Here is a 12,470-nt window from a genome sequence, read left to right on the forward strand (position 1 = left end):
GGATTTTCAGCCTTTGCCCTGTAACTGGTTAGAAGAATATAATAATCCATTTTCTCTGGACATTAGCTGGCTGATTTTTTCCAGTTTCCGGTTATCCAGCAAGGATGATTTCTCCCAACCCTACTTGCCTCCATAGCTTTTCTGTGACTGCAGAACTATTCATATTATCAGTTGGGACATTTCTATTTCTAACCTATCAGGTTATCTGGATCTTCTCTCTCTCTCGCCCCAGGTTGCCTTATAGATTCCTTGCACCCCATTTTTTCAAACAAAGTGCAACTCTTGGAAAAGATTTAATCCCCAGAACATCAAGTAAGCAAAAGAGAAATTAGAAGACTACAAGAATATGGGAAGATCTTTTAATGCACTGGCATCTGAAATGTATGCTGTGGTCATACCTGGCAAAATTGTTGTTCTCAGCCCCTTCTCCAGCAATTACACAGAGTTTTCAGTATTGCTGGTGTCATGGTTTCCTGCCATTGCTGAACATCACACCTTTTGAAACATAATTCTAGAAATTTCCTGAGATTTATACATTAGTTTCTCCAGTTTACTGTGTAAATGATGATGCGGAGTCGGAAAGGCATACAAGGACCAAAACCTGCCTTTTAAGCCACAGTTCATAAAAAAGGGAGCTGCACTGCACTGGCAGTCTCCAAGTGCAATATGGTAAATTTACCCATTTATATTCTGAGGCAATGTGTGCTTCTTTCCAACCACAGGGGACTCTCCCCCAAATGCAGCATAACTAGTGTGATTCTTCTGTGCAGCAGGTGTAGGGCAGAATTGGGGGCACTTAAGCGTGAACTGTGCATTGCTTCCATATAATGGATCATGGTTCACAGATGCTCATTCACATACTTGCACAGGGATGCTTGAGGATGGGTCTGAACTAGAACCTTGCAACTTGACCTGAACCTAACAGGTCCTGACAACATGTGTTGGGTTCAGGTCAGGTATGAAAACAACCCAACACTTTTGGACTTGGATAAGGTTAGATAGCCTCTAATCACCTCCTCCTGCCCACGGGGTTTGTGCAGGAGCAGCTCCGTGCCTTGTTCCTGCTAGACACTGGTGCCTGGCTGCACTGTGGGGTGAGTGTGTTGATAAGTTGTAGTGCCTCACTCTGCAGCACACACAGTTCAGTGAGGCAGAGCTGGTTGGCAGGACCTGGGTACACAGCTGCCACCATGCCAACCTCATGTGCAGGAGGCATCTGGAGACGGATTACAGGTCTGGGGAGCAGTAAGCCTCCCCCAGGACAAAGCAGCAGCAGTAGTGATGACACAGGTTTGCAGGTAGCGGCCCAGAAAGTGGAAACTTGCACCCCTTCCGGTGCATGGCACTGCACTGAGATGGGGGATCAGGCCATGGGAGCGAGGGTGGGAAATAATGGAGGCCAGGCCAGGGCTAGACCCTTGCAACCAGACTCTCAAAAGGACCTAACTACAAGTGTTCGGTTCGGGTCAGGTATGAAGACAAGCCTGGATCAGATTCAGCTTGGCTGTGGTCTAGTCAGGTTCAGGCAGGGCTTTAAAATTAGGCCCAAGCAGACCTCTAGTCAGAACAAGACTGGGGGAGGAGCAGAAAGGGGGCTGGCTGGTGGATCGTTCATTGTGCAAAGCCACAAGCCATTGTTGCTTGTGGAGAAGAGGCACAGGAAACATGGGAGTTACCGCAGCCTCAGTGTTCCAGTAAGAGTCATGAGGCACGCTTGCTGTCACTGGTGTAGCCTGTTAGCATGAGTTCTGCCACACAGGCCCTTGGAATCTGATTACTCATGTTGTATGATAGGTGGGAAGGGGTTTCAGCATGTGTGCAATGAGGAATGAGCAAAATTTTTGTCATGATGAATAACTTGTGTATCACAAAGTTGCTGGTGTTTGAAACTTATTTTTAACTAGATACAAATAGTATCTTCTTCGTTGAGTGAAGTGGTTCAACATAACGTGGTACGAACTCTTTCTTCCCCTCTTATCTTCTTATGGGAAAAGCTTATATGGTGAAGGGAATCCATAAAACTTTTTCTGAACTGGGGCAGAATATATAGGTTTCAAATATTAAATATACAGTAAGGATTTACACTGTAGAAACTCTGTAACTGTTTATAATGACTTGCTTATGGAAGAGCCTTCTGACCCCCTCAAGTCCCAGGTCTGATGGCTTGGCATCGAATAGTTCCAGGGCAAATTGGCGAGTTGTGTTAAAGCCACAGTACTCCATCGGTCATTAAAAGCTACTGAAGTTTGGTGGGGCTAGACTACAGCACCTCAGTATATGCTCTCTCTGACAAAACTGGAGCTACAAGAAATTCATAATGCAGTTAAAAATGTTTTTGTCTTGCATGCAGTATTTTTAAAAGGTCCTTTTAGGTACCTTGAGCCCAGTTACATTCCACTACTGATATCTGAGGAAAAAAAGTCATTTCAAGACCTATTGAACACTGGACACCTTCACAGTATATTAGTATGAGTGCTTCTAAAATTGTGATTAAATTGTGGAAAATTCAAAGTGTTCCATACAGAGTAGGCTAGGGTCAGTAAAAGTACAGAACTAAAATAGAAAGCAGGTTAGGCATGCTAACTAGTTCATGCTCACACAAGAATCTTTTTGTGTTGCACAGCCTGCATTTATTTATCTGAATTCTAGTGTCTCCTTATTTAGTCCATTTTGAAAATGACAACATTTAAAGTGCTATATGTAGGTAATAAAAGGACTACCTTGTAGCATAGGCTGACAGAACCCAGTTTATACTTACAAGCTTCAGGGATGGGAGTTTTGCCACTTCACCTATCTAAAATCTGTACTGGCCACTGCCCTGCATTTTTGTCATTTTCAGAAATACTGGCGCTGAAAAGCACTACTTCTGGCAACCGTGTAATACTGACTGTGTTTGCCAGATCTTTCAGATCTTGAGGGAGATTCTGTCTCAAAACGTGTTCCTTTTACCACAAGCAACTGATCTGTTGCAGCTGTTTCAAGGACCTTGCGGAGCTTTGCAACATACGAAAAAGATAATTCAGATAACTCTGCAAATGGTTAAAGCTAAATAAGAACCTAGCAATTAAGGTGCACGTGTGATTCAAGGGACTGGTAATGAATTATGGATCTTTCCACCTCGGGGTCTGGGATTCATATGCCATCTGTGTACCTGTGACCAGCCTGAACTGTTGGACAACTGTTCATTGGCCTACATAGAATGACTAGTGGACCAATGTGCCAAGCTCACAACCAGTGATCTCACTGGTGATCGCAGCAGAAGGGTCACGGAGTGAATATGCAGTCTTTCTACAACAGGATTGAGGCACATTCAAGGGAGAAAGCTTGCACAGCTTCTGTCCATTTTGTATTTGTCCTATGCACAGAAAGCTTCAGTTTCCAATGTTGTCAGGCTGGGACCTTTCATACTCAATTAAAAAAAAACAGTTTAAAAACAATGTAGACCATCTAAAAGAATGGTATTGAAATTAAATATCTTGTCATGTTGGCATCCATCTTGAAAGGAGGTTTAATTTCAACAGCCTTTCTTGATATGATTTTGAACATTTTTACATACATATACATCTTTTTGTAGAGCAGCACAGTTCAAAAGTGCAAGTAACATTAATGTTAAAGGAACACAGCCGAGGTATTCTTAAAATGTGTTTTCCCTATACGGTTTTTAATACCCTCTCAGGAGCTTCAAATACAGCTTCTTTCCTATTGATTTTTATCCTTTTCTACTTCATAAACAGAATTTTCCTCCTGTGTTCTGATAGCAGCTTAAAACTATAGGAATGTTGGTTGGGGTTTTTTTTCCCCCCAAACTAAATATTTAGAATCTTAAGGATTATAATTATAATAACGTTAACGTTTGCAGTGCACATTTAGATGTTTATAGGGATGGATTTATTGTAATTGTTAGAAGAAATGCTCATCATATTGAAGTATTAGTAAATATTTAAAGCTGGATCATAAAGCCCTGATTCTGAAGGTGCTGAATGCTTCCTATGAGGTGCTGAGCATCTTAGCTCCCATTGCATCAATGGTAGTTGAAAGAGCTCAGCTCCCTATAGGATTTGGGTCCAAGCAGAATTTAAGCCATAATAAAAATCCCATAATGCTAGTTATAAAAATAAGACATGAAATGCCCTATCAAGACAGTTTGTAAAATGATTCTGCTGGCTCCAATGATCTGCAGACTCTTTAGAGTCAATGAATTACACATTCAAACACTTGATAGCTACAGTATTGGACAGGACAGCCTCATTATACATGGCTGCTTATTTGTTTTTTATCTGCACTTGCCAAATGCATATATTACATAATGAAATAAACGCTTTATTATTTTCAGCTTTTCTTCCTCCACCCAGCACTCTTTCCTTGTCTGCTCACTGCTAGGATCCCATCCTGCATTGTCCCCTTCCCTAACATCATTGGTTGCTCTGCACCCACCGCACCCCAGCTTAGGTAAAGCTATGACTTTCAAAAGCACTTGCCTACGGCTATTTTTTGTCAAGAAACAAAACTAGAAGTGTGTAATGCTCTCAGATTTAGCTTTGATAATAAAAATAAAGCTAGGAGATAGTGCAGTTGTGGGTTTGCTCTACTGGAAGGTACTGTCACTTAGCTGTTTGAATTTCAAAAATGCTTCATTTTTTTAAAAGATTTGATGTCCCAGTTGTCATTCTAAAACCTTGTAACATGTGGACCTAACATCATAGTTGTGTGTAACAATACATTTGACTGACAAGACAGCATAATATACAGATGTGATATCAATCACATCCTGTCATATTAAAGTTTTTGATTATACTATAGCTAAATAATGGTAAATTCACCATTCAAATGCAGTGGTGAGATAGAGTACAAATAGCAGTCAGTTGAGAGATGCATAGCAACATATACTTGAAGGGTTTCTGGTGTCATCATAATAAATCATAGCAATGAATTTTGATATAAAGAAATCATTCCCCAAAAGAGGAGGTCAGAATAGATGACCTGGTGGTACCTTCTGCCCTTAAGCTCTGTGACTCTGATATAAATAAATCATTCATTCCCAAGAGATTTTAGTTTTATTTGCTTTGTCCCTATGTTTCAGGAGTAAACAGTTTCCAATTTTTAAAACTTAAGTGAAAATTTAAACAACAAAACAATTTTGTTTCATTTTGTTCATTTTTAAAATCAGGCAAACTCAATTAACTTCTTAGTTTAATCCTTGCTCTTTGTTTCTGCTCTGAAGGAGTGTGGATCTATAGAACAGATATGCACAGACTTGTAAAAGATGCTATTCTGGCCAGAGACTTAAAAAAATCTGCTGGTTACAGCTGGTTCTTTAATTTTGCCAGTAGATGGAGCTGTCCCGTAAGGTGAAGGCTCGCCCTTTCTCTTCCCCCACCCCCCACCACCCCACAAAGCTATTTGCTGTTTTCTATTAGGTACCATAGAGTGAGCTTCAGAACAGGAAGCTGAGGATGAAGCAGAGAGGATACTGCAGAGGTCTCTGTTTTTTCCCAATGAGAATGCAGCAATTCTAAATACTTGTTAATCTTTTGGAACTGGAAATATGAACAACTTCATTAGAGAGCATTTCATCACCATTATTTCTGGATGCTTTTCCTTCTTTAATACATTGGAAATTCTTGTTTTATCAGGTAAGCTGGCAGAACATTTAATCATAGACCTTAGTTCATTTATGTCAGTTATCTTGTGGGGGGGGAGGGGTTAAAATAAATAAGTATACTTATGAATAAATCCTATACCTGCCTGTATACTAAGCATGGGATAGAACAGGAAATCCAATTTTTGATTTTACAAAATCTTTCATAAGCTGCAGTCAGGTCTGTTTGGCAACACAGCATTTTTTTTAGAGGATGGATTTTATCGGCCTTATTTTTTGGATGTTTGCCACTTCTTGTATTTGTTTGCCTGTTGTTGTATTAAGGAATTGAATTCCTTAATTGTCATTTAGAAGTGTTAGACCTAACTACTTGAGGTCTTATTGTTCATTAGTGCAGAGCACAAATTGGAGTCTAGTATTGAAGCACAGTAAAAAGGCAATAGGGTTGCCAGAGCCCAGCGTTGCAGGGGTGTACAGCTTTCCTCCCATATTCAAACAGAGGCTGTGCTTTAAAGGCCGAATGCCTTACTTTGGGTTTTGGTGGGGGGCTGCTGTCTTTTTAAGGAAAAATCTTTCTAATGGAATACATAGTGGACAAAATTTACTTTTATTTACATATTTATTTGGCACTAGTGGTAATATTTCAGATATGACTCGGTTCATAATCTGAACCGTCTTGCTTTTTTAAACAGCACAAGAAATTTGCCAGGTGGACAGAAAGCTCTTTCAGCATCTTTTCTAAAATGGATTTCTTCTCTGCTACTTGTCGGAGGTATGTGCTTAAAAAGACTGCCATCAAATTCACATCTCTTGGATTTTCTTTTCCCTGTTCTTTGGCAAAAAGTTTTTGTTGCTCACTATACAGTACTTCCAAATGGGCTGACATTTTGATTTTAATGCCAGACTAGATATCTTAAAGTTATAATTGTGTTTGTTTCCAAATGCTCATATTTTACAGGTGTGATGTCAAACTTGTGAGCTGTATTGACTATTGTTACTATCAAATGTGGCTGCTTTTCATATGGATTTTCAGCTTGATATATGACTGATCAGTGTGTTAATGTAGTGCAAAAGAAAAAATTGCATGAAAAATCACACTGAGAATCTGAGATTAAATGGACAAAAACAGGAGAATTCATTGTAATTTTAGTTTAGTTTATTCTGTCGTGCCCAGGTTGTGTAGCACGGGAATTTCACAACAGCGGATGATCTTAACTTCAGCATTTGCAGCAATATTTAGGCATACAAGAGCAAGTCCCAGACAGTTAGCCTTAACTTTGGATGTCCTCAGTTCTTTTGGTCAGTTAGATATTAGTTTTGTAATTCAAAGGTAATTTCCATTGTTTTAAAGTATGTGGGGAGGGGTTGGGATGGGGAAAGCTATAGCTAACTTCCCCACTGAAATAAAGTTTCTTTTGTATAAAAAAATCTTTCTATGGAAACTTTCAGGGGAGAGGGGGAAGGATTTTCCACCATAACTATATTTTAAATGAAAAATAATGGTTGGCTGCAGTGATTTACAGAGAAATCATGCCAAACCAGTTTGATTTCCTTGGTAGATGGGGGAATGCAAAGAGCATAATATACCTGGACTTTAGCAAGGCTTTTGACACAATCCCACATGATATTTTTATAAGTGACCGGGAGAAATGCGGGCTTGATGGAACTATCATTAAATGGATACATAATTGGTTAAACAACTGCAAACAATGAGTAATTATTATTTATAATGTCAAATGGGAAGGAGGTCTCAAGAGGGGTTTAGACCAACAAATCCTGCATCTTGATGGGGTTAGACTAGATTACCCTTGCGTTCCCTTCTAATCCTATGCTTCTGTGACTCTGTGATACAAGTGAACAGTTCTGATGACATCATAAAACACAAGAGCAGTGATCAAATGATTTCATAATTATCATCTGAACCCTGGCATTAAATTAATTTACTATACCTCATTGAACCTGCTAGTGTATTTTACATTCTATGGATCCAAATTTGTTTTAAAGGTACAGAACATAATGTGAACTATTTAAATAGCTGCAAAGATAAAAAAGCTTTTTCAACTAATTATTTTTGTGTTTAAAGGGAGGTGGCTTAGAAATCTCAAAATCTACAAATCTCAAAATGCCCATGAAGATGGCTCGTTTAGCTGCATTATGCCAAAGGGAGAAACTTCTCTTGTTGACATAAAACCAGCTCAATGAGCAGCAGTATCTATGTCAGTGGGAGAGCATCTCTCGCCGACACAGCAGCGTGCACACAGGCGCTTATGCTGGCAAAACCTATGTTGCTCAGGGGAGTGTTTTTTCACATCCCTGAGCGACAAAAGTTTTGCTGACATAAGTGATAGTGTAGACATGGTGTAACTGAACATGAATATAAATCTTAGAACTGAATTGGCTCCGGGTGCTGAACTCTAGATGATATATTTTGGTCTATCTGATCCTAGTCTGTTATATTTTTGGCTACCTTAATTTACTGATCTCAGACTAGGAGAGTATGTAGATTTACTTGTTGTTTGTCTTGATGAACAGTTTGATCTTTCAAAACTTAATATGAAAAATGGCATATTCTTTCTTGACTATCTTTCCGCAGTGTATTTATAATCAGATGTGCTTACCCTAGTGGAAAAGTGAATTTTTACTACATTTTACTCTTGTTTTCTCTCCAGAGCCAACACACCCCTGGGAAAGTAGACTCATGCAGCATGAACAGAATTGTTAACTGAGTGGCAGTAGGAGGGGCAAATTCTGCCCTCATTTACTCTATTGAAGACAGTTGATGTATATGTTGCAGACAATGGGATTCCAGTGAGTGACTGAGAGCAGAATTTGGCCTGCAGAATTGTTATCACTGCTGAAAAGAGTTTGCAGGTCTTGCAGTTAGAAAAAAACATCTTTTCATTTATAAACTGAGAAAAATTGATATGGAATTATTGAGCTATATTAGATATGGAAATCCATTATGCCATTTTCAGTTTTCAGAACAAAATTGCACTTTAAAGGTTAAGTTTCTCTCTCTCTAAAAAAAAAAGTTTCACAAAGTTACATTTCTAAAATAGGGTCTTTAAGGGAATTTAACTCTGAAGTCATAATGGAGAAATTATGGCAAGGCTAAGTTGCAAAAACTAACAGCAGACATTTTTTAAGTACATCAGAAGCAGGAAGCCTGCCAAACAATTAGTCGGGCCACTGGATGATTGAGGTATTAAAGGAGCACTCAAGGAAGACAAGGCCATTGTGATTAACCTAAATAAATTGTTTGCATTGGTCTTCACTGCAGAGGACATGAGAGAGATTCCCACACCAGAGCCAATCTTTTTAGGTGACAAATCTGAGAAATTGTCCCAGACTGAGATGTCAGTACAGGTGGTTTTGGAACAAATGGATAAATTAAATAGTAACAAGTCACCAGGACCTGATGGTATTCAACCAAAAGTTCTGAAGAAACTCAAATGTGAAATTGCAGAACTATTAACTGTGGTATGTAATAACCTATCACTTAAATTGCCTACTGTATCAGGTGACTGGAGGATAGCTAATGTGACACTTAAAAACCTGAGGTGATCCTGGCAGTTACAGCCAGTAAGCCTAACTTCAGTACCAGGTAAATTGGTTGAAACTATCAGACACACAGAAGAACATGATTTGTGGGGGAAGATCTCACCACTCTATCAGAATTCTGTGAGGGGGTCAACAAGCTTGTGGACAAGGATGATGCAGTGGATATAGTGTACTTGGACTTTCAGAAAGCCTTTGACATGGTCCCTCACCAAAGGCTCTTGGGCAAAGTAAGCAGTCATGGAAAAAAATGGAAGGTCTCCTCAGAGATCAGTGACAGGTTAAAAACTAGGAAACAAGTGGGTAGGAATAAATGGTCAGTTTTCAGAATGGAAAGAGGTAAATAGCAATGTCCCCCTAGATCCACTGCTGTTCAACATATACATAAATGATCTGGAAAAAGGGGTACAGTGAGGTGGAAAGTTTGGGGATGATAAAAAATTACTCAAGATAGTTAAGTCTAAAGCATGAAGAGTTACAAAGGGATCTCACAAAACTGGGTGACTGGGCAACAAAATGGCAGATGAAATTCAAGGTTGATAAATGCAAAGCAATTGGAAACCATATCCCAACAATACATACAAAATGATGGAGACTAAATTAGCTGTTACCATTCAAGTAAGAGCTCTTGGAGTCATTATGGATAGTTCTCTGACAACTCTGTATGCAGTGGCAGTCAAAAAAGCTAGCAGAATGTAAGAACCATTACGAAAAGGATAGATAATAAGACAAAAACTATCATAAGGCCATTATATAAATTCATGGTATGTCCACACCTTGAATACTGCGTGCAGTGCTGATGATCACATTTCAAAAAAGTTATATTACAAATGGAAGAGATACAGAGAATAGCAACGAAAATGATTAAGGGTATGGAACAGCTTCCATATGAGGCGAGAGAAAAAAGACTGAGATTGTTCTGCTTGGAAAAGAGATGACTAATATGATAGAGGCCTAGAAAATCATGGATGGTGTGGAAAAAGCAAATAAGGAAGTGTTATATACCCTTTACATAACACAAGAACCAGGGGTCACCCAATGAAATTAATAGGCAATAAGTTTAAAACAAACATAACACACAATCCTTACTCGGTCTATGGAACTCATTGCCGGGGATGTTATGAAGGCTAAAAGTATAACTGGGTTCAAAAAAATTATATAAGTTCATGGAGGATAGGTCCATCAATGGCTATTAGCCAAGATGGTCAAGGATGCAACCCCATGTTATGGGTGTCCTAAGCCTCTGACTGCCAGAAGTTGGGACTGGATGACAGAGAATGGGTCACTTGATAATAGCCCTGTTCTGTTCATTCCCTTTGAAGCATCTGGCATTGGCTGCTGTCAAAAGACAGACTATTGGGCTAGATGGACCATTGGTCTGACCCAGTATGGCCATTCTTATATGTAATTATACACACTTCACCACTACTTAAAGCAGCCACCACTGGGATGGAACACAGCAGCACCAAACAAACACAGAAAAAGATCATTTTATATGAAATTACTGAACAACTGAAATTAGTGTCCATCATGGAGAGAAAATATGGCAACTCCTAGGCTGTTGTCTTTTTCTCAATCTTATGTGTCACTTGCTGTTAAGAGAAGCCCTCCTGCGGCAACTATTAATTTACTGAAAGGAACTTTTACTTACATTATTAATGTCTGAACAGAATATTTCCATCATCAGTAACAGCATTTTCAAGTTCAGAGTCATATAAGCTGTTTGTCCTTCGTGTTGTTGAGAAGTTATTTGGCTTATGTTGCTCATCTTTTTCACATGGCTCTTCTCTGCTTATTCTCTCTGCTCACATACTTGCTTTGAAAATTCCATGCTTAGCCCCACACATTTGTAGGCTCTCTGCCTCTAGACACCTGCCTTTCTCTCCTCCATCTCTCTGTAGTTACATTCTATTAGTTCCATACTCATCACACCTAGACTCTTCCTTTTGTCCACTTGCACTTCCTGCAATTTCAGACATTCCTAACCCTCTCTGTGTATTCTATCACTACCCCCAAGCCATCCACACTCCCAGTTCAGCCTTTTAACATCTCACCTCTCTGTCGTTCCTTTTGTACCCTCATTCTATGCTAATCAACTCCAGTAATAAAATAATAGCAGTAATTTACATTTAGAATCACAGACATGTAGGCCTGAAAGGGTCCTCAAGAAGTCAAGTCCAGCCCGCTGCACTGAGGCAGGACCAAGTAAACCTAGATCATCCCTGACAGGTGTTTGTTCAACCTATTCTTCAAAACCTCCCATGATGGGGATTCCAGTACTTCCCTTGAAAGCCTAGTCCAGAGTTTAACTACCTTTATAGTCAGAAAGTTTTTCTTAATATATAACCTAAATCTCCCCTGCTGCTGAGTAAGCCCATTACTTCTTGTCCTACACTCAGTAAACATGGAAAATATATTTGAAGACCAATATCAGGTCCCTCTCCCCCTTCCCCAACAGTCTTCTTTTTCTCCAGACTGAACAGACCCAATCTTTGTAACCTTTCCTCATAGGTCAGGTTTTCTAACCATTTATCATTTTTGTTGCTCTCCTCTGGACTCTCTCCAATGTGTCCACATCTTTATCGAACGTGTGGCACTCAGAATTGGACACAGTACTCCAACTGAGGCCTCACCAGTGCTGAATAGACTGGGAAAGTTACCTCTCATGTCTTGCATACAACATTCTTGTTAATACACCCCAGAATATTAACCTTTTTCGCAAGTGCATCATGTTGTTGACTCTCATTCAATTTGTGATTCACTATTTCATGCAGATCTTTTTCAGCAACACTATCCACCTTGTCAGTTATTCCCCATTTTATAGTTGTGCATTTAATTTTTCCTTCCTAAATGAAGTACTTTGCACTTATTTTTTAGTGAATTTCAACTTGTTGAATTCTGACAAAATCTCCAATTTGTCAAGGTTCTTTTGAATGCTAATTCTATCCCCCAAAGTGCTTTCGACTCCTTCCAAGGTTCTAGGCTACTGTCTTTCCCTGTGCCTCATCTTCTAAATTTTATATTTTCTGACCAAACCCCCATTCACTCACTGCCTAAGCTTCCAAGTGCCCATGCTTCTCCATTTCTTCCTTCTTTTTATGATAGCAGATTCCCATTACCCCCTTTTCCATTTCCAGGTTTCCATCACTTTCCCTCTCAGCTCTATTCATGTTCCCACCTATCTTTCTCTCAATCTTTGCATTATCAGGCTCCCATCCTTCTCTTTACTCCTTTACTCTTTGTTCTGCAAGTCTCACAACCAGGCAGCCCCTCGCCTATTCTAATTTGGCTGGAGGCAGCAACCCAAATTCCA

At 39.5% G+C, this 12,470-nt stretch overlaps 2 protein-coding genes across 5 annotated transcripts in view; both read left to right on the forward strand.

Moving 5' to 3' along the window:
* Positions 1-5,437, forward strand: part of LOC120374780 (sodium channel protein type 2 subunit alpha-like) — a 243,300-nt gene extending 237,863 nt beyond the window's left edge. The window contains exon 33 of the transcript XR_005586242.1: positions 5,418-5,437. The gene's annotated coding sequence lies outside the window, so the exon portion shown is untranslated. The remainder of the gene's footprint in view (positions 1-5,417) is intronic.
* Positions 1-12,470, forward strand: part of LOC120374778 (sodium channel protein type 1 subunit alpha) — a 166,835-nt gene that overhangs the window by 3,357 nt on the left and 151,008 nt on the right. For 3 of the 4 annotated variants that reach the window (XM_039494994.1, XM_039494997.1, XM_039494996.1), the window contains exon 1: positions 6,318-6,371. The exons of the other annotated variant lie outside the window; for it this stretch is intronic. The gene's annotated coding sequence lies outside the window, so the exon portion shown is untranslated. Of the gene's footprint in view, positions 1-6,317; positions 6,372-12,470 lie in introns of those variants that run through there. 4 annotated transcript variants of the gene reach the window in all.

This window comes from Mauremys reevesii, linkage group 11 (assembly GCF_016161935.1).
Source record: "Mauremys reevesii isolate NIE-2019 linkage group 11, ASM1616193v1, whole genome shotgun sequence".
NCBI classification, from domain to species: Eukaryota; Metazoa; Chordata; order Testudines; family Geoemydidae; genus Mauremys; species Mauremys reevesii.